Genomic DNA, 23,897 nt, shown 5'->3' with positions numbered 1-23,897 from the left:
CTCACTCTAGACTTCATGAGGGAGGAAAGTAAGAATACTAACACAAGCAATGTAGTATATCAAATATAAAACCATATAGAAACTTTCTCTAGACTCCTTGGCATGTTTAAGTTGTGTCCTTAATGAACTAGCAATTATTTCAGCCCAATCCATCCATTGTTCTCCCTTTAAAATGATTTCTATGTAATAGTACATCTAGTCCTCAAAGAGAAAGACATCAACTGAACCCTTGACTCAGTGTAGCAGCACTATAAGGTCATGAATATAGGGCTTCAAATGGTACTTGGTAACTATCTTAGGTAACCTGGAACCTCCACGATAAAGAGAAAGATGTCAACTGAACCCTTGACTCGGTGTAGCAGCACTATAAGGTCATGAATATAGGGCTTCAGATGGTTCTTGGTAAATATCTTAGGTAACCTTGAACCTCCACCATAGTTAGCTTCATTCTATTTCTTTGCTAGGATATTACGATATTTTCTTGGGGTTTCTTGGTATTAAACTAGGGACTAAATGGGAGAAAATGTAGTGAATGTACTTTCTGGTAGACATAGCATAGAGGCAATGGTTTCTCTAGAAATTAATAGCATAGGTTACTCATCTTTATTTATGATACTCTTACTCTTTACATCATAATGGTCAATGTAGAGTTGAAGCAACTCAAGACTTAACATGGCAAGGGGAAAGTTGTGGGTTCAACTAGACCACTGGTCAAAATCTCCATACACCCATTTAATTCATCAACTTGCTCAAGGAAGTTTGTTTACAATTTTTCCTATCTAACACCTTCTAAATTGGTATCACATATAGTAGGCCTCTTGCATTCCAAACTCAAAACATTCTCAAAGAAATATAACATAGATTTCATCTTTAAACAAACAAAGCAAGGCTTCAAAATGATTTATCTTGAAATACTCATAGATCATAGAATAAAAAGAAGGATTTTTGTGTTCTCGCCTGTGACCTACTGAGAAAACGATTTCCTTTTACTCTCTCCTTTGTAGCTTGTCCTTCAAATTCTTGATTTTTCACACAATAAACAAAAGGGAAACCCATGCTCATTTTAAAAGGAAAGAGTACTTATGTGTTAAAGTATAGCCTCATAATGAGGTATTCATGACAAATAACTCATGGCTAGGTTCACATGTTTGAAGCCTTCTGACATGACCTTCTTATTAAAAACCTTTATTTTGTATCTATACTAATAATGATTAGCCTCACCTAACATCCAATCTTCTTTTCAGTGAAAGATCTTCCATCTTGTATCATGATGACAATTTTTCATATTTGGAATTAAGGCACCTCTTTTAATTATTCTCTCCTAATCTAGAAATTAATGCCTCGTGAAATGACGACTCATTTGTAAAACACAATCTACTTTCACCCAAAATCCTTAATTGTAGAATGACTTTGAATTACTTTGAAGCTAGATTCAAAGAGGTTGAAAGTAGTTCACAAGAATACTCCACTGTTTTGGCATGCATTACCTGCAAGAAAGGCATTAGCATAAAATCCCTTCGATTGAACTACTTTGAACTACTTTGAACTAAAGTTCAAAGTGGTTCAAAGAGGTTCAAGTAAAAAAAATATTACAGGAAGTTTCGAGGAAACTTTGTACAATACTTCTAATGACCATGGAAACATGGAATGATGAAAGAATGCTCCAACAACTAGATGGGCAAAGTTTAGGAAAAGTTTAAAATATGGCAACTCGTAATATGACTAACACATCTATAGGAGGATTCTTGTACTATTTGATATTTTTTGATGATTTTTCACAGAAGACATGGATATACTTTCTTAAATGCAAAGAATAAGAAGAGATTCTCTTTAAGTTCAAAGAATTCAAAACTATCACTGAGAAACCCTCTAGTAAAAAAATCAAAATTCTAAGAATAGATAATGGAAGGTGTATACTTCTAAAATATTTAAAGAGTTCTATAGACTCACTGGGATTAAATAGGTAGTTCACAGTCCCTTACAATCCTCAACAAAATGGGGTTGCTAAAAGGAAGAACAAAACTATTGTAGAGGATGCTCAGACTATGATTTTTGATCAAAATATGAGTATGTCCTTCTGGGCTAAAGCATCCAATATAGCAGTCTATATTTGTAATAGATGTCCTCACTCACATTTGGACAATAATACTCTTGGATAAAAAATTTCTAGAAAGAAACCCCACATTAGTCACGTAAGGGTATTTGGATGTCCTATATAGTAATTAAGGAAAAGAGGACTAAGTTAGAACCTTCTAGAAGAAAGGGTATTCTCATTGGTTTTAGTGAAATAGTAAAAGAATGCAGAGTTTACGTTCCTAGATAGAAAAAATAGAACTAAGTAGAGATGTCATCTTTGAGGAAGACATTTTGTTCAAAAGAGCCAAAACCTTTGGTGAACTAGATACATTTAATGTATCTCTAGAAGAGACTCTTGCTTCTGAGATTCAAAGGGAGTTTCCTTGAAGATATTTCAACTAAAACTAAATCCTTCTAGATATTCAAGAAGAGAGTCTTGATCACTCTAAAAGGCCACTTTGGGCAAGAAAAATAATATATGAAGGAGATGGATTTTCAGCCCCTTCAAGAACCTTTCAAGAAAGCAAGAGACCTAGAAAATTGACATATAATGCTTTTGTGTGTGAGACCTAAAATCTTGAACCTTCTAGTACTTTTGAAGCTCTTAAAAATCAAGATTGGAAAGACGCCGTGGTGGAAGAATACCAGTCTATATTAAAAAATGATGTTTAGGACATAGTTTTGAGATCTATAAAAAAATCTATTATGTCTTCAAAATGGCTCTTCAAAGTTAAGTATGCTGCAAATAGCAGCATTGAAAAACACAATGCTCATTTTGTGGCTAGAGGTTTTTTTCAAAAGGAAGGAATTGACTTTGGAGAAACCTTGGCACCACTTGGCAAGTAAAATTCAGTTAGAGCTATAATAGCCATCACAGTAGCCAAAGGTTGGAAAATTTTCCAAATGGATGTAAAAACTACTTAATGTAAAAATAGAGGAAGAAGTATACGTAGAACAACTAGAAGGATTTATAGCTCATGATTCTACTTCTTATGTTTGTAAATTGAAGAAGGCTCTATATGGACTTAAAAAGGCTCCCTGGGCCTAGTATGAAAAGGTTGACAAATACCTTTTAAGTCTTGGATTCACCAAGAACGTGGCTAATCCAAATCTATACTTCAAGGTAACTAAAGATGATATGGTAATTCTAATTCTTGATGTTGATGATCTTTTGATTACAAGGGAAGAACATCTCATTAATTAGTGTAAGAAAGATTTGGCTTTTGAATTCAAAATGAAGGATTTAGGATTTCTTCTTTACTTTCTTGGTTTGGAAGTATGTTATAACTCTGGTAATATTTTTCTACATCAAAAGAAGTATAATGTTGATATTATAAAAAGATTTGGAATGTGGTACTATTGACCTATGTCTACACCTATGGAAACCAACCTTCATAAGATAAATGAAGCAAGTGTTGAATCCAGACTAGTTGATCCCACCTTATACAGATATATAATTGGGTCCTTGATGTATCTTTTAATTACTCAACGTGATATCTACTATGTAGTGAATGCATCAAGTAAGTTCATGTGTGAACCTCATGAGATTCAACTTATTGCTTTGAAGCATATATTGAGGTATCTTCAAGGTACTATTGGGTATGAACTTAAGTATGAGAATACCAACTTGGAGTTACATGGATATACTAATTTTGATTGGGATAGAAGTGTAAAAGACTAGAAAAGCACATCAGGATACTGCTTTAGTTTAGGATCAGCTATCATTTGTTGGATCTACAGAAAGCAAGCTTTTGTGGCTCAAAGTTTTACTAAGGTAGAGTATATTGCAGCAACTATGGGAGATAGAGAAGTAGTGTGGCTTCAAAAGTTTCTTTATAACTTGTTTGGTGAACCTATGAAATCTACCACTATTCACTGTGATAACCAAAGTTGTATCTAGTTATCTGTGAATCCAGTATTTCATGATAGATCCAAGCATATAGAAATTCCTTACCACTACGTAAGAGACATGGTGAAAGAATAGCTATTAATTTAGAATATATTAATAAAAGTGATCAAATAACTATCATTCTCACCAAGGCTCTCCCTAAAGTGAAAGTTGATCATTTCAGAAAGAAACTTCGCTTGATTGAAATGTAAGTTTATTAGATTGAGTATCAACTTTGTAAATTTTTATTACTTAAATAAAGATGTTTAAAGTGTAAACTCTTTTGTCATATGTGTGACTCTATGACTCATCGGCCTACCCTATGTTCATTATTTAAGGTGATAATCTTTTATAATGAAATATTGATTTTGATAAGATAAAGTGACAACTTTATTATTATTAGATTGCTATCATGATGAATATCATGTGACTTGATATCTGTATACACACCACAAGTAGAAAGAATTTCATGAGACTTTATTTTCTTATATATATCTTGAGGATATTACTTTTGATATAAAGAACTTATATATATACACTTTGTCTTCCCTAGCTAAGAGTGAGTGTTAATGCATGTAGCTTTGGTCTGACATTACTGTGAAGCACATACTTATGTATATGCATGATGTACACATTGTTATGCATATATGCATACACATGTGTTGTTTCATTTTACAAAGTTTGTAATCAATGAGACATGTATATATGTTCTGAGATCATTAAGGCATGATCAATATTATCTTTGGTTCCTTTGATGTTTAGATCTTGGTTGATCCATCCTTTGTATTAGGCTATAGATGTAATGATTGATTTATACATTTAAATCACTGTGCTGAGACAGTAACTAATTATGCGATTAGTTAACCATGAATGGATGTGTGAATGAATGTCTATGTCTCTTGTGGGAGACATGGCCATTCATCTCTACAGCTCTTCCATTGGTATTTATCCAATCTACTCGATGTAATCTTGGCATCGTAATCTATTCATGCAAGTGCTCCAAAAGGATTGCAAATAATTCTAAAAGTTTCATATAATTCATTTCTATTATTATTGCACTACCACTTGTAGATTTTAGAAGCAATTAAAACACTGGTGATGTTGATTGTATCTCAACAGTAAAATTTGGTATTAAACTTTACAACCATGAAATGCACCAATGTTTTCTTTCTATTTTTTAGTAAAGAGAGATATGAGGCTCTAGTCTTTCAAGGTCTTTGAATGGTTTTATTGAAAGTTCATAATTAGAGGTACATCTTAAAGAGAAGAGAAAAAGTTAGTAGTAGTGAACATTTCAACCATGATCCTCTTTCAGGAGATTTTTTAGGCTTATTTGGTACAGACTATTAATGACACCCAGGGATAACTTTAAGGAACCCCACCCCCCCCCCCCCCCCCCCCCCCCCCCCTCCTCCCAAAATTTATAAAATTGTGGCGAATCACATGTCATTTGGGTGAAAAAAAATTTAATAGTGTTGGTGAATTATGCGTCAATGGATGGATATTTGGTGGCAATTTTTGTAATAGCCTAGACAATTTTTATAAAATAATGGCGATTATAATTTTTGTTTTTAATAAAATTATTAATATTGATGGCGAATTATGTTTTGAAATATGGATATTGGTTGGCGAATATTTTAATAACTGATACCTTTTTTATAAAAAGGTGGCAAAATTATTTTCTAAATAATTGAATTAATTTATTTGTTATGGCAAATGGTTTTCAGAAAGTTATAGTTGGTATGGCTATTTTCAAAAGATGGGAAATACGTAGCCTAAACTAACATACCAACTTACATAAATTATTGGCCACTACAACTGTAATTATGTTAAATGTATTATTTGAGAACTCAGACCATCTGATGATCCAAGATCAATGGCTGAGGTTTAATTTTGGCCAATATTTCTTGAAGGAAGAAGAATTGTCGAGGTAGTCACCAGAATGTTGACACGTATCAAGGTAAGTTGTATGTGGAGTACAGTGCACCCAAAAAGAATTAAATGCCATGCCATGTCTAGAATGAAGCCTCGGCCTTGTTCAAGTGTCTAAAATAGTGACACGTTTCTGTCCAGCATGTATCACTTAAGTTGTAGGAGATAGTATATTGATGTCTTGTCACTATTAATTACAATTTATAATTGGCCTTTTCCATCGGTGAAGTGGCTTTGCACGCATTACAAGACATACCACAGTCCACTAGCAGTAGTACTATTACTATTAGTCTTAATTACAATTGGCCTTTTCCATTGGTTAAGTGGCTCCACACGCATTACAAGACAATGGATGGTATTAGTGTTTAATTACAATTGGCCTTTTTGGTACGTACTTGCAATTATGTTCAAGATTTGAGAATATTACCTAATTTAATGTAATTGAATTGGCAGTTGAATGGAAACAAACAAATAATCCCTGGGACCCTACCCGCTAAGCTTATTTATAGGCGATTGAGCTACTTCTTTCATCATTGCTCATCTCATTTTTGGTAGTCGATAGGTCTAGTTTGTTAATTGTTTGGTGTTAGTCTGCTAGAACTTAGAGTTTGAACTTTGCAGTAAAGATGGACAACCCTATTTGCCTGAGATGCATTTTGGAAGAGGAGCAGAAGGCCTTTCTAGGTCGCATTCCTGAGGAAAACCTCTTGTCAATTTGCAATGAGGTTGTTCCATGCTCTAGTGTGAAGTTTTTTATTGTTGCTATCAAAATAGTTCTTGGGTGTGATTTTTTGAAGAATGAGAATCAGTATCATGTCAATAGTGACATTATGTCACAATTTCTAGCCTCCCTGCTTGACCTCGGAGAAGCAAGGGCTGAAATTCTGCTACTCCAGAGGAAGATTTTTAAAGTAGTATATTTGGGCGATGACATTGAAATTGTCGCTCATGTAGTTTTAGGAGTGGGGATCCCTTGGGCAGGTGAAGTCCACAAGCTTCTGGAACCTAGTCAGAATGTGGTCCTGCAACCATTTTTACTGAGCTTGATTGATGGGGCGTTGCAGGACCATAGGAAATGCACAAGAATTGGGATGAATTTTCTTCGAAAATGGTTTTTCCTAGATGAAGTGGAAGATGGCAACAACTGGCTACAAGAATTCGCAACCATGGTCAATTCTGGTGGTTTCTACAACGAATAGTACAGTAGTTCTAGAGTCTAGGGTTTTCTCCCGATTTTGTAAATTTGTAAATTTAAAGAAATATCAATGAAATTTCTTGAGTTTCAGTTCCATATAAAATTGTATTTCATTTTTTTAACTTCTTATGCTTACTTATGTAACATTGCAATGTTTTGCATTTTTTAATTTTCTATTGAATTGTTTATAAAAGCCTGTGTGAATATAAAATATTATTAGTTCCTGCCTTTGGTAGGAAACTAATAGAATCATCTAGTTCCATATTAGTTCTATAATCGAAAAATTTCATTGATATACCAATGTTTGCAAAAGGTTTATTAATTTGCATTTTTTTGAAATTGAAAAATACAATTTTTTAAAAACTTTATTGGTTCATGATGAAAAAGGCAATGAAAAAATTCAATTTTTTTCATAAAAAATACAACTATTTTTTTCAACACCTCTATTAATGCAAGCATTAATTGCAACCTTATATTTTCTTGTGACAAGTGGATTAGTTTAAATTAGAAATTAATTATTTTTATTTTTGCATATCTAAACCAATGCTTTTAATAAATTTTCTTTTATTTTTTATTTATATATATAATTTTATTAGATTATATATTTATTTAACATATATAATTTTTACTATATTGATATTTTTAATTTATACTTTAAAATACATAATATTAATTTTGTATCAATTTTAATAAAGTTCAAATTATTTAGCTTGGTATATTATCAACTTTATTTATTATAAGTGTGTTTGGTTTTTTTAAAGTATAAATGTTATTTTAAAATTAATTTATTTTTTCTTTTTATGCATTATATTTAACCTTAAGAATATTGTCCAACTTCTGCAATTGGATAAATTTATCACTTGAACAAGATATATCAAACAATTTAATAATTGAAATTAATCAATTTAACTCTTTAGTTGATAAATATCTTTGGTATGATAAATGTTCTTTAGGATGTCATCTAATTTTAATTTAGCATGATACTATAATATTTATTTATATATTCTTTTACTATTTTAATTAATATACATCATTGCAGTTATATAATTTAACAAGTGCCACGTCGTGGCATGTACTTGCCTAATAGTTATTAGACTAATTAGAAATTAGGATTAAATTTTTTTTTTAAAGTTATTATACAAAAATTAGAAAAATAGAATTAGTATGGAGTTAAGTTATAGTTTTTATACTAATTAAAAATTATAATTTAAATAATAAATTTAACACTTTTACTAAAATATTATGTCTTTATAGTAAATTGAAAAAAATTCTAAATTTGCATTACATTTATGAAACGTATAAAAAAATTCTAATATTGGTTAAAATAAAGACGAGAATTTACTAATTTTAACTTCAATTAAAATAAATTCTAATTAGGTACAAAATAATTTAAATATTTTATTAGAATATATATAATTATACAAATATACATTTAAAATAGTTTACTAAATTAGTTAATTTTAATTTTTTTAAATGAAGTTAGTGAAGAAGTTTCTAACCAATCCTTCTGTAGATTTAAAATTGTATAATTTATAGATTATTGCATATCAAAATGTTATCAGAATCACCTAGCTTAGGATTAACCCAATAAACTCTTTTTTCTTGAATTATTAATTTTTTTAATAATATAATTATTTCTTATTCAATTTACAAATTGTGATATTGAAATCTATGTAAAAGAAAATTTATGTCAAAAAGTATGCGAGAATCTAGCCAAAAATAAATGAACATGGAGGTAGCCTCCGAGAAAAGGGGTCTTATAACACTAAATAAAAAGAACCAATTATCATTCAGATAAATAGTATAGATAATATATGAGAATAATAAATTTATATAAAAACTTTAGAAATATTTGATAAAAAGAAAAATAGTTCATTTTCATTGGTCGGTTGATTCTAAACTAATTCACTTATTGTGCAAACTGAATGCAATAGTACTAGCCTACCGGCAAGTACAATAATATATTAACTATACTCGTAATTTAATGGGAGTGGGACCCATGACCCATGGGGCCACCACACCATTCACCGATGTCGTTGGATGTTTATACATCAATGACCAAAGTTGAGTTTCGGGATGAAAGGAAAAAGAAACTTTGTCATTTCAAACATGTCTCAGAAACATGACACGTGTCACTAAACTCCTCGGTCAACCAACAAATAACAATGTAGTTTCAATTTGGTGATGACATGACACTGACTCGTGATGTGAGTCATCCTGATATCTGACTAGCTTAGTTAATGGGAGTGGGACCCATGACCCATGGGGCCACCACACCATTCACCGGTGCCGTTGGATTTTTATAGATCAATGACCGAAGTTGAGTTTCGAGATGAAAGGAAAAAGAAACCCTATCATTTAAAATGTGTCCCAGAAACATGACATGTGTCATTCCTCAGTTAACACATTGACATTATCACATTCCACTTGCAGTTAATAGTGACGTTATGAATGACATTAATACATTATGATGGGTTAGGTAACACTACTGGTCCACGATTCCACTCACATTTAAACTGAAGGTGTACTATGTGACAAGTGTGACGACTATAGACTATAGAGTACAAATTGTACAATTTTGGCGCATTAAGTTTCTTTAATTTTGCAGTTATATGTTGTCTACAAATTTAGAAATTAGAAAGGGGTTACAAATTACAATTTACAAAGTTACAGTGCAACAAAGTTACGGATTCTTAATTTCTAGGTTGAGGATTGTGGTTCGAGGAAAGCAACAAACTACAGTCTCTAGAGTCTCAGCTCTCTACAAAGATTGAAACTAAGAGCAATGTGAACGTGAACGGGTAAGTGTAACTATTAAAATCCTAAAAATTTATGTCCTGCATTTTAAATTTTACAACTTTACTATTTATATTATATATAAAAATTTAATCTGTAAGGTTTTAATTTTGAATCACCCCTATAGGCTTGTAGCTGTGTTTAAATATTTACCACGATGGGCAAAACAAATACCAAGAATAACATGGGCAAAATAACAGAATTCCACAATATGTTTAAAACACCAGGTTTCAATGATTTATTCCATGATATACATGATCCTATTATTCATGGAAATAAGGGTATAATGGAGATAAGATTTGCACTTGAAAACAAGTGGAATGATCCAAATAAGGCTTCAAAATTTTGTTCATTTAACCCTAGTGTAAATGCAACTGCAAATAAAATTGCACCGTGGCTAGCTGGATCGACACACATGGCGTTACCTCAAGTATTCCCTTGCCCAAAAATTGCTATGCTCTGTGCCAAAAATTATGATGAAAATAGAAAAGCAATTGTGAATAAAATTACTCAGGAGGAAATTTTGTCCATAACTGAGAGTGAATTTGCTAGTCTATTGAACCTAGGATTTCAACAACAATAGTCAAACGTACATATTGACCTGGGAAAGATGGCAGGTGATTATGAAAAATTAGATGCAGAATAAAGAAATTCTTATACCAGAGGAATAACAAGCGGTTGTAGGCTAAGTCCAAATCACATGCCTCCTTATGATTTTGAATTTTTTGTGCCATGGGCACAGGACAGTATTTCCTTGCTAGCATTTCGTTTGAGATTGGATAGTAACAAACAAGTGGATGCCAGCATTCTTGAAATGCTTTATCATATTCATTTTTAAAAAGAACCAGTAAGATATCATTTTATTGAGCACATTGTTTGTTGCATGCAAGATCAATTGCTAATGATTCAAAGAGGTTCAGAGAAGACATTTAGATTCACAACCTACTTGTGCTATCTTCTCCTAGCAAAGCATTGTGCATTATTTGAGGCAAACAAGCTTTGCAATCAAATTGAAGGCCAAAATCCAATATATGAGTGGACACCTCAGATAAGGATGATTGATAATAGAAGGAACTACAACAATTTTGTAGACTTCTTTTTGGCACCAATATACCATAAAATTATAGGCACTCCAATGCCTAGATTGCTTGTTACTTGTAGAAATTGCATTCAACTCAAAAGTAAACTACAATTGGTTGACTGGTACTTAATGGAAGAGTACACTGTGTTAAGGTTTTATGATTCATGGGTAGAACCCTACAAACTTCCAATACATGTAACAGAGAGGGTATTTACATTGGAATATGTATGACAAATGGAGAGCACAGATGTACTCTTTTATGGTCAGCAAAAGAAAATGATATTTCCCTCCTTGCCATTCTCCTTTGGAGGGTTCACATTTGAGAGAAGAGGATTCAAAGTGGCAGAAGCCTTTTTTTCAATTTTTCAATTTGATGTTGACAGTCACTGGCAATATGATCCACTGAACATAATTGGAGCAAGGCTTAAGGGCATTGGGACTTCTACAAGAAAATATCAACATGAAAGTATGCTTTTGATTGAAAATTTTAAAAACATGGACTCCTGGGAGGAGGTCAAAAAATAGATGGAGAAATATGCTATTGAAAATAATATGTCAATGCAGGAATTGTCATCACAAATAATGGCATTGCACAAATAGAAAGGAAAAGTGCAGGGCATGACATTGTCCAATTTCTACAAGAAAGCTGATAAACCATCTACAAACCTATTCCAAAAGAGCTAATGAATGATTGTATAGATGTTGGATCGAGTCGAAGCAAAATTTCTCAATTTTGGGAAATGAGGAAGAATCTCGGTGAGCCAAAGACCTCTTTAGATCGTGATGAGGCTAAAGAGGATACAATATTTGATGAATTGTGGAATAAGGAGCATCCAACTGAAGTACATCATAGTGATACTGATGATGATTATGATGACCAGGATTCTTTGAATCCCTCATCTAGTACACAAATTCAGAGAGGAGTTGATGCATCCACCAAACTTCTATATAGCAAAGGGGCAGAAATTGTAGAAAAAATGGGCTACCAAGGTTTTGGTGGTTTGGGTCCCAGTGGACAAGGGGTTTGGTTACCACCTCAACCACTAGCTATAGCACCAAAACATGGTAAGAAACTAGGCCTTGGGCATGGAGATCAATCATCAACTCAGTCAATTCCATCCACATTGGATTCATCTCAGTTAATTAAATTTGTTCCTACTTCATTTACAGTTCCACTTCCAAGCACTCAGATTCAATCCGAATCAACTGTCACTCCCACAATTGTAGATATCATGGGTACAACTACAACTAGTGGTCCGAAAAGGACATTGTATATATATGCAAAAAAATTTGGTCTCAAAGATCAAGAAAGTGTAAAGAAGCAGAAGGTTATGACAAGTATTAGTAGTACTACTAGTACAACAATGCCAATGGTGACTGTGAGTCCAACAATTGCCCATCCTTCAGAACAAAACCCTCAGAACAGTCCAAAAACCCCCACTAATGGGTCTAGGTGTTGTTTATCCTCATGGTATTGGTGGAAGCTCATACATCAGAGCAAGTGCTATTACTATTTCACCATTCAAACATTCAATCTTCTCACAAAATCCTGATTTTCATTACAATGAATTTGTAACTAACTATGAAAAATCAAAAAACAAGAATAGACAAAATAGTAAGACAATGCAAATGGAAGCAGTTGCTATAGCTTGTGAAAACCAACAGGCTATTTCCCACATATGACCCAAATAAAGATATGATGAAATTCATGGTTGTTATGCCCCCAGCTAGAGATAACAATCCACCAGAGAGTCAGTTAGATCCATCTGAATTTCAAGTTAGCACCCTCCAAATGGATTTATCCAAAATTAAAAATGTGGACAATATAAATGTGTCCAAAATGACCAACCAAGTGGTCTACAGTTCAGTGATGAAGTTCGAGAGAGAGAAAGGAAAGCTTCATGGCACAATAGATAAGTTAAAGGCAGACCTAGAAAATGTAAAGGCAAGTAAGAAAGCAGCAGTAAACAGATGCAAAGAATTAGAGAAAAGGATAAAAAATTCATCCTCTGGCTCTAAAGAAGTAACTAAATAGCAAGAACAAATGGACGTAGAACTGAAAACTCTGAGGGAAAATTTGGAAAAAATGGGAAAAAAACTCCAGGATGAAAAACAATCTTCAATAAAGTTATACAGAAACTTGGAGAATACTGCAAATGTAAACAATAAGTTAAATAAAGAATTGGAAAATGAGAGGGTAAAAACAAAAGAGTGGGAAGAGAAAGCCAAAGGGTGGGAAAATAAAGCAGAGCAAATAAGAAAAAATAGTGAACACCAGTACTCAGAAATGAAAGAAAACCTAAAGAAGGCAAATGATACTATTAAAAAATATGAAAACGGCTTGAATGACCATGTAAATAATATAGCAAAGAAAATAAAAAATTACTTTTAGGGGCAAATAAAGACTTCTACTAATAGGTTGTGTGATTTTTTCAAACTCTACGAAGCTCTTACAGATGTTTTTGGGAAGTTGAAAGAGCAACTTCAGGAGAACAAAAGTTTTGGTCAGAGACAGAAAACTACAAAGCAGATTATGGAAGAAATCAATAGCACTGCTAACAGGCATTTGGCAACCAAGGGAATTTAGGACCACATTGGTTCAATAATAAAGGTGACCTCTGTATTTCTTAAATTTCAAAAACTAACAGAAGTAGAAGAAGTTCTTGCTTTATTTGGGCCAAAGCTCGCCAAGATGAATAATAAAACAGCAAAATTGATATCTCTTGGTTTACCGAGTCCTAGACCTGATTTCTCAGCAACGATTTTCGTTGGAAGAGAAGTTTACAAAAAAAAGTTGGAGGACCAAACAACCTCTGATTTAGGCAACCTTCCTCAAGACAGAACTCATGAAGGCATTGCAAAGTGCATCAAAACATTGACAAATTTGCATGCACTAGTGGAACGAAAATTGCTTGAAACTCACTCTTCCAAGTATGAAATGCTGACGAGAATGCAGGTCATTTACCATAACATCAAAAATTTTGCCCTTCCAACCAAAGAAGAATGGAGCATACTACAAAAATTTATAGTCTATATGTGAAAGTACTTTCAGTTTCAATCATCTCTATATCTTTACTATATATGAATATCTTTCATATTATCCTACATACTACAGTCTAGACTCTAGAATTGAGTTTAAAGTAACAAGTTTGAACTTTGTGTTTTGAATAGGATCAATGTTGCAGTCTTGCAGATGCTATTGCCTATGATAAAATTGCTAATTTACTAAACTGGCTTGTCAAATGTAGAAATGTACAACTAAAGTTGTAGAGATGTTTTAGACTTGTAGATGTCTTACTGATTTAGATTTTGAGACTTCACATTAGGCAAATCGACCTGAAGCTGTTGTTGCTTCCTTTTTTCTATAAAAGGGAATTTAGGGTCATTGGCTTACAAGAATTGTACCATATTAGCTAAATATTGCAAATGAAAACCATTAATAATTATTAATTGTGGAATTGAATCTATGATTCTATCTAATTTTCATGTTTTCCAATTCAATGTATGTTGAATAAATGAATAAAATAGAAATCAAAATTTCATTCAAGAATTTCAAATTCACATATGAATGATCATTGATGACATGATATAAACTACACTCTAAAGAAATAGTACTCTTTGTTCTCAAATTTTAATGATGAAACATAATACATTCTAATTTCTTGCTTTTCTAAAATGAACATGGAATGATAGGATATCATATAGTAGTTAATAAGTTCAATAAATACCTATTGGTTGCCACTGCTAATTTAGCAAAAATTTCCTAAATTTTCCAGTTCATCTCTATGTCATCATCATCATCCAATTCTGGTAGTCCAGTTGCTTCATTGTTCTCTTCATTTTTGTTTGTGTCTTCTTCAACTTCAAGTTCACTCTGACCTTCGCTTCTATCACTCCCAATCCCATGGCCAGTGCCACTACCAACTATACTTGTCGCACTTGGAGTCACTGTAGGATATTGGCTAATGGTGTTGCCCAGTCCCACCCTTCTTCTTTTGCATCTTTTCTTCCAGATTTCCATTTCTTTTTGAAAAGGAAAAGTATTGACATTATACCTAGATGTGTATACCCTCAAGCATGATTCCAAATTCTTGTCTAGTTTGTTTCTTAGCTTTGATTTTAGGAAGCCCAAAGCACTAAAAACTCTCTCATCCTCCACTAAACCCAATATCATGGTTTGACATAGATCAGCAAGCTTGAAGTACTCTAAAATTTCTTCACGCAACAATGTGCTCTATTTTAGTTCTGTCCAAAGCTTTGTTGCCGAGCTCTCTTCATGTTGATTATGCATTAATTGATATTGATGATTCATGGTCCTTGCAAAGGTGCCTAATTGCTATCTAAGAAGACCCTCATCTAATATTCCATTGATAGTCACTCCATTGAATTCTATAGATTTGCAAAATTCCTTTATCAAAATCAACAACCTTTTACGATAATCTTCCTTATTGTTGAAGGACCAATATTGAGGAAACACAATTGCCATGGCCTCAAGCGGTTGATCATATGGGAATTGTGATATTATTTCAGAGGAAACTCTATAGGCTATGTTCCTTGCAGTAGATGCTATAGACTCAACGATCTTGGTAAACTCATCCCTTATAACTCTTGTAGCTCGCTTCTTTGGGGCACTGTAGTACATTGGTATCTGAAATCCCCTTACACAAACACATAAATCTCCATTTTCAAGGATTTCTAAATAATTATCAGGATCGTCCAAATCTATTAGTTTCTGCCAGTAATTAAATCTATCATCAAATAAATTTAGGTCAATACGATAGAGACTATTGAGGGCTCAGCATGACATTTTATGCAACTGAGCATATTCTTCAATATACATGGCTCTTTGCTAGGATTTTTTCATAATTAACCTCATTTCTTCTAGCATGGGAAGAAGAGATGCCAAATTCAAAAGTGTCTCTATATTGCTTAACCTCTGAAGCAGGTCGCCACATCTCTGATTTTTTGCATTGTCTCAATTTTTGTACATCAGTCTAATCAAATATTGATATTCAGAAAATACTCGATGCATTGGTCCATCCAAAGAGATCCATCTGGTGTCAACATCTTTTAGAAGCTTGTTTACATTGGTAATTCCATCAACAAAGTGTTGAAATTCCATAAAATGCTTGGAACTTCGACAAAAATATGCATACAACTCTCTTACTAAATCTTCAACCTTTTTTACTAAAGGAAACTTCTTCACAACTCTAAAAGAAAGATTCATCCTATGGGCCATATAGTGAATGGAAACAACATATGGTGAACAAGAAGCCTGCATCTTTGTGCAAAGACCATTCCTTTGACCTTGCATTACTGAAGCTCCATTCGCTCCAACATAGACCAACTTCTTTGCTATTGTTAATTCATCCATAGCTCCATATTCAATTAAATTTCTCTTTACTAACTGAAATAAAGTTTCTTCTGTTGCATTGTCTCTCAATTTAGCAACATATAGTAGATGTGGTTGGTGGACATTATTCTGTATAGTATAAACATGCATGCATACCCATGACGTATTATCTATTGTTGTAACTTCATCTAAGGACAATGCAATAAAGCTTGACTCTTTTATTTTTCTTTTTACATCCTCTATTTCAACCTATGCAATACAACTTGCCCATTCCCATCCACTTTTTATCGACCAATGACTGACAAGATAGTTAGGAACTTTCAAAAAGTGTAAAAAACCACTCATTTCTGGATAGTCTATCATTGGACACCCTCTACTCAAAATATAGAAAACATTACTTAATTGAACAGCTTCTCCACATTCTTTTACTTCACTTTCTTTTGCAAAAATAGCATTAATAGAACCTTGAACTTCACCAGGCTTCGTCTAAAATTTCTAAAACATATAATATTCTTCAGCATTCCTTTTATGTTGACATTGCTCCTTTGTTTTATATCTTACCACTTTTATTTCCTTACCATCTACAGTTGAGGTTTCGTAAATCTTACCAACATGTTTCTCTATTGTGTCTAGTTTAAGCGGCAACTGCTTTTCCTTTTTATACTTCCAACTACAAATTGCACATCTGCATTCTACTGGTGGCTCACCTACAATTGGATTGTCCACAGGCTCAATGAATGGATACTTTGTTGCCCAATCAAATTTAAATCTCCTGGCCATCTCCCACTGACGATCAGTTTTTTCTTTCAATTTTCCTCTCCCTTTAGTGTCACTGTTACTGTTAACTGCACCATCATCATCACCGAACTCAATCGATTCATCCTAGTACTAGTTATTTACTAGATATTCTTCTTCAAGGTCATCTTCATTAGAGATATCAAGTTCTGCAACTCTATCACCAAATTTATTAGGCTACCCAATTTGTTGAATGGACTCCTGTGTAGGTTGAGATTGTACAGGCTCCTCTGATGATGTACCTTCCTTACTTTGACCAACACTGTTGCGTCTACGCCTACCAAAGTATGAAGATATATTTTTGCATTTGGTTGGCCTCTCTTGGATATATCCACCTTCATTAGTCCTACTCCTCTTCCTATTTAAATTTGACTATGACATCTCCATCAAATTAAGGTTGCAATAAAATACTATGGACTCGTAGTCATAGTCGTTCTGGTTCTCTACTGATCGCAATACTATGAAGAAGGCTCCTTCTTTCGGCATGTTTCAATAATGAAACTCATGTCTTAAATAGACAACTACAAATAAACCATTTTCATTTTGGCAAATGGACCAACCATTACGTATGATAAGAACTAATATTTGGCGAAGCTCGCGTAATTTCAAGTAATCGAGTGGGTGAATAGGGCGAGAATTTGGGACCCTTTTGTGTGTGATGCATGGTGAATTGGGTCCTACGACAAATAAAAATTTCACATAGGAAAATGGGAATTTGACAAATGATGATCGTCAAAAGAGACACTCAATTTATTCTGTGGTGAATAAGAGTAAACATTAAAGAGAAATATGGGTGAAGAACCTGACTACCAAAATAAAATTAGGTAATAATAGTGGCGAACTTTACAACCACTATATGAGTATTTTATAAAATTTGGGCGAACCAGTCAACTAGTATACAGTGCTTTTTTCCACCAATTTCTATAGCCCGATCAGGACATATTCACCAATTGGCGACTAATCGCCACTAAAAAAATCCCTGATGACACCCACTCATAGTAGTAGGCAATAAAGGATGAAAATGTCATGGTTGGGATCACTAAGATATTGGTATGCCTAGTGATATCCAATTTCATCAGTTGTAGTAATTTTGATAGGTTTTTATAGGGTCTCATATTATGTTGTTGTCTAATAATGGTGGAAGCTTACAATTCTAGCAATTGGCTCGACAAAAATTTCCTTATAATTTGACATTGGAGGAGTTACAAAATCAACCCTAGAATGTGAGGAAAATGTGAGGAAATCATTGAATAGTACAAAATTATATGAATTTGTATGCAACATTTAGACAACAAAGGACAACCAACCTTATTAGCAATGTTAGATAATAAACAAATTGTTCTAAATGAGAACAATGATATGAATGATGCAAACTATGTGCACATTGGTTTATATTACAAAGAAAATGATATTTTTTACTTTGATTTGAATTTGAAAAGATTCATTTGGAGTGTGTTGGAATAAAAAAGAATGACAAATTTGAGATCTCTTCAAAGCTATCTAGATGTTTAGTAAGATTCGAAGTAGAAAGAAGGTGATTCTAATGTACATGATTGTGTTGATTGGACTTTAAGGGGAGATTGTTTGAATGCAAAGACAAATAGTTACATGAACATTCATTTAATCCTTCATCTCTTTGTATTTTAAGAGATCTTTATAAATGGTTTTGTACTTTATATCAGATATTAGATAAATATAGAATCCTTACTTGAAAGTGGATGTAAAATATTGTTGAGCAACTATAATATTGTATCTTGTTTTTTCTTCACTTTCTATTTTATGTATCTTTCTATGCTCATTTTAAATTTAAGAACTAAACCCTTCAAAATAAAAAATGATAATGGTTGTCCTAGTCTCGAACTATGATTTCCATTCAAGTCACTTTATGCAAAAGAAAAAAATTGAGCATGACCAAAGTTTGAAATTTTTTTATCTAAAGTTTTGCATTAAGAAAATGTGACCTTTTGATTTTGAGTTTCCCATATCATGTCTTAGTATAGAACCATGCTTGCCTTCTTATAAAGATTGGTTGAAGAACAACTATTATGCATGAATTTTTACATTAAAATAAATTGACATTTGAACTTAAAACTTGATTATTCCTTACATTTTTGTTTTCTACATTGTAGATCCATTTTGCTAATATGAAAGTTCGGCATATTAGAATTAGCCTCAAAATCTTTGAGGTCAATATGTATACATAGGTAGCAAATGAAATAGTGGTCTCAAACTAAAGAGAATGAAAAGAATGAGGGCAGGAAACTAAGAACCAAAATCACCAAAGATGTGTAAAGGTGATATATCTAAAAGTTTAAGAAATAGTAGTATGATAAGGATAGAGTCCAAGAAGAGCAGACTTTAAAGAGTAATTAAGAGGAAACAATAGAGAGAAGGTGAAAAAGAGATGGTTCCAAAGTTCTCAAGTATGAGGGTAAAACCAAAAAGCATGTTTCATTAAACCCCCTTAGTCTGCCCCTTCTCCCAATTTTTTTTATAAAAACATCCATATATAGAAAAGCCACAACTATGTATTGGCTATTTCTTGTCCTATTATATTGAAAATATATTTGATTTAGATGTAGTCTTTCCATGTAAATAATTTTAATTAATATTTTAATTAAATATGTATAAATTTATTAGAAAAATTGATTAAAAATATTAATCATTTCAAATATTTATTTATTAAAAAATATCTTAAATAATAAATTCTTAAATATAATAAATAAAATAAATTTTGAATAGCCTTAAAGTAAAGAAGTGTTGGTGTAATTAAATATTTATAATTACACTTTACTTAAGCTTTCTTAGGATAATGCATTGCATACTAGTTAGTTATTGAGACACCTCAGAGTTTGCACCTCAATAAGCACATGGTGTTGGAGAATTCCACTCTAGGGGGTGACAGTTGTTATCTCAATCCACCTCTAGTACACATCACATTATCATCCTCATGATTAGATACACTTTGTTGTATAATATAGAATGATCCACATTTGGTGGACATGTGTTTCTTATCTTCTCCTTATCATTGTCTCTTACCATCTTTCCTCTATTAGGAGGCCTATTATGTGTACTTGATATTAATATTTTTCAACCATTGAGCTCCATCATTAGTAATAGATCATTCTTATATCTTAGTACAATTATCCTTCCAATCACTTGTATAAGTCATCTTGGTCTTTCATTTGATCATGGGGGTGTTGAAGAGTCAACTTAAACTCAAAGATGGTATCAAATCTTCCAAGGTGTCAAGACCTCTCCTCAAGAATTAAAATCTTAGCTCAATCTCATTATAGGTGCAAAATTTGGGAATTTGGATATTGTCATTTCATCTAGGAAGTTTTTTTTTCTTAAAATTAAATATATAAACTTGGCCATATTTGGAAAATATCAAAATTGAGGAAAAACAATTAGCACACCAAGTCATACATCCTTCTCTACAAATCTACTACAATTTATTTTATTTTTAATTGTAGAAGTTTCAATTTTATTTAATAGTTTTATTATACATTTTTTTGCCAAAATATTTTTTGTAGAGGCTCTATTCTATTATTTTTATTAGTTTAATAGAAAAGAAAATGTGGTCTATCAATATTCATCAAGCAATAGGCAAGGCATCATCACATTGCTGCCAGAAGGTTACCTCCTGCCCCAACTTCCACACAATTTTTCCAACTCATTTTATTATAAGGTTGGTGTTCTTTTATATAAAAAGGTTCTAATTTTTCTCTACTCATTAAACATGGGATAAATAGTTGTAAAGACCTTGTTCTTCATACAACTCAACTGATACAATATTATTTATTTTGTACATAGGATATGAAACATGCACTCACCATATGTCATCCAATTCCCCCAACATGTGGCCCCTTGTTAGATTTATGATTGCTCCAAAAATATCAAGCCCCCAAAAATATAGAGGGCCAGTGTGTTAAAATATATTCCAAAGAAACCTAACTATTAATCCTAAGTTATTAGGATACGAAGAGAAGGAGCAAGTCAATAATTAGTAAGCCAAACAACTTTTTCACCTTATAAATAGTTAATCTATGATCAAATTTACAATATTACACAAAACATGCAACATGTAAAACCATCAACTAATTTGATACATATATTTTGGTTTCATGTAAACCCTACTTGAATAAAAACCACGGTGAGGATTATTACCCACAAATAATTGCACTCTTATGAAGTATGGCATTTTAGGTGCTTAATATGTTACATTAGCATTACAAAGATACAGTTAAGTGTCACACTATTAAGGGATTTATCTCTATTCATATTAAGAGATTTATCCTATTAGGGGTACCCTTATTAAAGGACTTTAAACACTAACTAAAGTGCTAGCTTGCTAGAGAATTGAAAATGGGGATCGTGTATGATGCACCTAACTAAGGGATTTCACTTGTTGTAACTATTAGGGAAGAACATCTTGTGATGATATCACCCTTGTTCTTCGAATCTTTACTTTGGCTTCAAGAAGACCATATGTTAGATCTTCTACTATGACCTTGACCACTATTCTTGATATCAAACTTATTTTTCAATTTTTCCTCAATTGTCTGATAACATGTGCAAGACCATTGAAATAATCTAGACCATTTATTTTATTCCTATCAAAATAGTTATGTATAATGTTTTTTTTGTCAATTCATTTTTAGCGCTAGCACATTGCACATATTTTTTGGATTGATCAAATTTTAATTTTTGCAATGGTTAATAACTATTATGGTTTTTACTAAAAAGATAGAAAGCTCTCTTAAATACAAATGCTACACGTACTTTGTAAAAATATTTGGTATAAAATTCAAATCACCTAATTAAAATGTTGGCCAAATCAAAATAAAAAATAAAGATAAGATAAAATATTTTTCTTAGACAATGTTATTGGATTTTATTTTGATAATTTTAAAGGTAATAATTAAAATATGTTTTTAGAATGCCAGCTTAGAAAATGAATTTAATGTTGATTTAAATTAATTTTTGGTTTATAGAATATTTAGATAACTTAAAATTAGTTTTTATTTTGCATTAAACTCTATAATGTGTCATGCCAAAAAAGTCCTTTCACAAAAAATGTTAGATTTAAATATTTTTAAAATAAATTTAAAAATTTAGGATTTGTGTGATAGCATATAACAAGTTTTAATCACGATTATTGTCAAGTTAATGTTAAAATTATATTTTAGAATTTGGAATTAGGATTATAGTTACTATGGCAGATATGGCTAAGATTTACATCATACTTCAAATTATTATAAGGATTAGGATTTGGGTTTAAGATTATAATTATGGTTCTCTTTGAAGTTTATATTATAGTTGTAATTATGATTAAGGTTAGGGATTTCTTTTAGATTCATAATTAGGATTAGGCGTAGGATTATGATTTAGGTTTATGTCATGATTAGAGTTAGGATTGGGTTTAGAGTTTGGGTTATAATCTTGTTTTTTATTAAGTTTTAATGTTTGGATTGGGATTAGAGTTAATATTGGGATAAAGGTTTCAATTATGGTTAGGATAAAGGATTAAACATGCTTAGTATTATGGGTTAGGGTAAGGTTAATATTAACTTTTGAATACATTTAATTTTATGGGTAAATTTAGAATTATGGTTAGTATAATGATTTAGAATTATGTAATGATTAGAGTTAAGATTGTGTTTATAATTTAAAATATGATCTTGTTTAGTATTACTATTAAGTCAAAATAAATAGACTAATTCTTTTCCATAATTAACATTAAAAATTTATTCATGGTAGAATTCTTGATTTCTATGCATGCATTAGCACCGATGATCTTGCAATTGGCCTTGTAACTCTACTACACACAAATATAAACACAAAATTCATTAGTTGGTTGCCTTCGCTAACCGTTTAAAAAGGCATGCTTATGTTCACAATTTTTTTCTAACAAAATAGAAGAAGAATGTCCCGGAGTGGCTAAGATCGATGCCTCCTCAACCATCGGAGAGTACTGGCGTGCAACCGTCCACAGAACAAATTGTTTAGGCATAATTGAGTGTCTCCCGCCTGACAAATTGATTAGCAGGTGAGATACATTTTAATATGATAATTTTTCAGCCTTTCTTTTCCATGAAAAGTTCAATTCTAAAACTCATTATTTCAATTAACAGTGACCCAGGACATAATACTTCGGTTGAAGATGTATTTCTCAGTCACAGTGGAAAATAGAAAACTTTTGTTAGGCAGCTATACAGAGACCTCACAAACCATCTCGTGTCCTGCTTCTTTGATCAAAATCGTGAAATTTTGCTAGTGGGAGAGGATTTCCCCTCTCGCATATTTAAAGCTACTAAGACATGCAAAGTAGCAGTTTTACTTCTCTCTGTGGATTTCCTCCAATCAAAGTGGCCCATGCTTGAACTCTCTGCTTTGATGGAAGCGAAATATAGTACTCGTACCAATCCCAATCTCAAAATTCTGCCCTTATTCTTTAACATTTCACCGGATGATCTGAAAACCATAACAGCGGACAATGAAAAGTGGACAGAGTTGGAGAATTCTGAAAAAGAGTGAGTGGAATGGCAGAAAGCTCTGAAAGGAGTAGGCGAATTAATGGGTTAAAATTTCTCGAAGGTGGCAATGAAGTGAAGTTTAGGGATGAAATTGTGAAAGAAATCTGGCGTATGCTTCCAACACCCACACCAAGGTATTTCGTCCCTTGTATGCAAGGCCAAGCACGAATGTGTCAGGTGAAAATACCTCCTTAACTAATTCCCTCGATTCACTTTTAGTGCGCATAAATTTATAGTTGGTG

General features: G+C 32.4%; 1 pseudogene; it reads left to right on the top strand.

The window, feature by feature from the left end:
• The first annotated feature begins 10,497 nt into the window (after window positions 1–10,497).
• Window positions 10,498–23,897, top strand: part of LOC149544661 (TMV resistance protein N-like) — a 31,567-nt pseudogene continuing 18,167 nt past the window's right edge.

The sequence above is a fragment of the Cupressus sempervirens genome, chromosome 8, assembly GCF_028749045.1.
Source record: "Cupressus sempervirens isolate cs-2001-9-10 chromosome 8, ASM2874904v1, whole genome shotgun sequence".
NCBI lineage: Eukaryota > Viridiplantae > Streptophyta > Pinopsida > Cupressales > Cupressaceae > Cupressus > Cupressus sempervirens.
This window is presented reverse-complemented; position numbering and strand designations above follow the sequence as displayed.